Here is a 3,497-nt window from a genome sequence, read left to right as displayed (position 1 = left end):
TTTTTTAGTCCCCTCCGAGTGAGATTGTAAATGTAGATTTTTTTTTCCCACTGTTGGATCTAGATGTTTTTCTTTCTTTTTTTTCTTTTCACTTTTTTGGGGGGTGGGGTTTACAGAGCTGAGACCTTGTGCATGCATGTAGAAAATTGTAAAATGTAAATTTTTTTTAATATATAAAAAGCTTGTTTTTACAGTTTGCAGTGGATTAAACATTATGGCAATTTTAAGGATTTTTTCTTAAACATAGGAACTAAAACTGTACAAATTTTTTTTTATATATATAAAATAAAGACATTTGACTTTTGTGGGGGCATGCTGTTGGTTTTCTTTTTTCAGAATAGATTCTGTTCTTTGTTAGGGAATAAGTGGACAGTAGGGGGCGGTGTGAACTCGCCATTGCTTCCCAGGCATGGGGCTGTGGTGTATGGCAAGGGAAAATGGAAAGGAAGGGTGCTTGTTCTCAGCCTTGATTCCTCCAAAGAGAAAGACTGGTGCTTCATCCACTTCCTGGGCTGGTTGGCAGGATAAGGAAGAAAGAGATTACTTTTAGGTATGTCCTCCAGAACAAGCTTGTGTGTTCCTTGTCTCTGGATGAGGGGTAGGAATGGAGTTTCCAAAAAGCAGAAGACACCATAGGATTTTCAGGAAATAGTTTGTTGGTCGCTGTAGTCAGTAGTGATAGCTCCTTATATTTCATGTGTAAAAACCTCCAACATGCATCTCTTATTTTTATAGGAGTCTAGCTTTGTTGCTCAGACTACCCTCCAGCTCCTGGGTTCCAGTGATCCTCCTGCCTCAGCCCCCTGAGAGTGCTTTGAACTACAAGTACCCACTGTGTGCCCAGTTTATCTCTTATTTCTGAAGGTATAGACCTTGTTCAGTTGTCATTGTTCTGTTAAAGATAGCACTAAAATTACTATCAAGAGATCAGGGACCTCTGCCAAGTATGGTGGTTTACATTGTAATTCTAGCAATTGGAAAGCAGAGGCAGGAGGATCAGTCAACTTAGTTCCAGGCTGCACAGTATTTGTTTACCAGCATTGTGAAGATAAGCTCTGGGTGATCCCAAGGTTGGGTGGGGAGGGGTTTGAGTCCCCAGAGGCTGGTAACATAATTTCTGAGATTAGGTTCTTCTATGTATTCCTGGATGTATACCAGTTCCTCATGTGGAGTTGGTGTTCAATAAAGAAATGTTTGGATGCATAATGGATTGAGCTAACAATACAATAGGGACATAAAGATAGAATCATATACCTTTCTCCTTTTGCATATACTCGTCTTTCTCATGTGAAAATAACCAAAAATACTTCTCTTGGAACTGTGTGTCTATGCTCATAGTTTCATTTGGTGTTTTCAGTTCATTTCAGAGTCAACTTTTGGCTTACTGTTGATCAAATTTCTACCATGGCATGCCCTTGAAATTACTCTTGCATTATATAATAAGTGACTTTGGGCTGTGTCTGTGTGTCTGTGTATTTCATGCCTGTAATCCTAGTGACTCAGAGACAGAAATTTGAGGATTACAGTTTGAAGCCGGCCCAGGCAGGACACTCCTGAGACTCTTTTTCCCTAGAGCTTAGTACTGTACCCAGGGCCCTGCACTTACCAGGTACTCTTCCGCCGAGCTAAATCCCCAACCCTGTCCTGAGACTAACCACCAATTAACCACCAAAAAGCAAAGCTAGAAGTGGAGCTGTGGCCCAAGGGTTAGAGTACCAGCCTTGAGTGGAAAAAGCTAAGGGACAGTATTTAGGCCTTGAGTTTAAGCCCCAGTACCACATACACACAAGTGATTTGGGGTATAGTAATTCTTAGTTAAGTGTCAATGCTGTGCCCAGCCTGGTTCTAAATGTTGTTTGATAAGGGTACTGCATATGGCCCTGCCATCACTGAGATAGTCCTTGTGGACCTTTGCTCCTGGTCCCAGGAGCAAATAGACTTAAAGCCAGTTCTCAATATGGTCAATGGGACCATGTTTTTTTTTTTTTTGGGGGGGGGGGGGGGGTTACATGAAAATAAAAGTGACCAACTATTTGCAGTGTAAAAATGGGTATTTGTGCTTTTAGCTGAAAAGGTACATTTTCCATTGAAGTATTTCACATATCACTGAAACAGAGACTTGGCTTAGTGGATTGCCAGGATCATTTTGAGACTTCCTTGTTCCCTTTAATACATGGTTATCCAGGCTTTGACTTTGAATGCAGCTGCAGGAGGACAAGGGGACTCAGGGGCTGGGTGAATTGACATAAAGATCTTAGACTCAATCCTTAGTGATTTATGTGATATATAGTTTTTGAGGAGTCAATTTAATGGTTTCTATACAACTGAATCCAATTGCATTTTGTTAGTTTAAGCAAGTGATGAAAATGCTTTCCAATGGCTAGGAGGGGTGGGGTGGGTAAAGCTAGCCCTTGGAAAAACACTGCAGCATTTGTGCACAGGTGGTGGTGAAAGATGCTGTAGAGACAGTAAAAGACTATCCTGCCCCCATAGTAGAAAGATCTTAGAGAATATCACCCCTATCCAGCTTCCCAATTTTCTTCAAGCCAAAATGGGGGGCATTTCTCTTATTACAAAGGGTAGGACAAAGACATCCTAGTTGTTCATATTAATAAATGCCATATGTAAGAGTAGAATGGTTGGAGAAAGTTCTACTTTTTAGTTGGAAGGGTATGTGAGGGGGCTGGAGGTATAGAAAAAAGTCTCTGTGCATGACACTCAATTTGCCTGTGAACCTATAACTCTTTTTAAAAAGTAAAGTCTATTTAAAAACCAAACAAAATACCAAGGACAACAATACTCAAGTCTAGAGATAGATTTAGTAATAAAAATGCTAGTAGCTATTGTACTTCTGATTCCAGGAAGGAGAGGGAGAGGGAAGAAAGGAAAGAGGTCTAGACATAAAATCTAGTAATAAGAATGCTAGTACTTGTGATTCCAGGAGAGGGGAGAGAGGAGAAGGGAGAGTGAGAGGGAGAGATATGTATTCTATTTCCCCTGGATTCCTTAAACTGTTGCTGTGGAGGCTGAAAATCTGACAAAAACAACTGAAGAGGAAAAGGAGGGTCTAGTGGTCCAATACCACAAGAGCTGAACATTTGCATGAGCAGATTGAAATATGTCAGGAAACAGGTGGTTTAACTTAGTGGTGGCTTTTGCTCCTTATACATTCTGGTTAATATTAGTTCTCTGATTTTAGATCTGTGATTTTAGGGTGGGGTAGACTGAGATATGTTTTACTTTGATGAAGGATACCTGTTGAAGGTTTGTTTTAGGCTAGTTTACTTCTACCCAGCATAGTACCTCTGACAGAAAATGACTCCAGTTGAACAAGAAAGCAGACAAAGCTAACCCTGGACATCGCATTTTTAAGGGCTGGTATGAAAGCCAGTACTTTGAGTTTGGAGCATAGTAAAGAATTGGACACTTAGGGAATTTGCTTTCTGGGATTGAAATGTTCAGGTTGTTGTCAGTTTGAAGCATGTCTGTTTCCTAGA

Source organism: Dipodomys ordii, unplaced genomic scaffold (assembly GCF_000151885.1).
Source record: "Dipodomys ordii isolate 6190 unplaced genomic scaffold, Dord_2.0 Scaffold131, whole genome shotgun sequence".
Taxonomy (NCBI): domain Eukaryota; kingdom Metazoa; phylum Chordata; class Mammalia; order Rodentia; family Heteromyidae; genus Dipodomys; species Dipodomys ordii.
Note: the sequence above shows the minus strand (reverse complement) of the source record.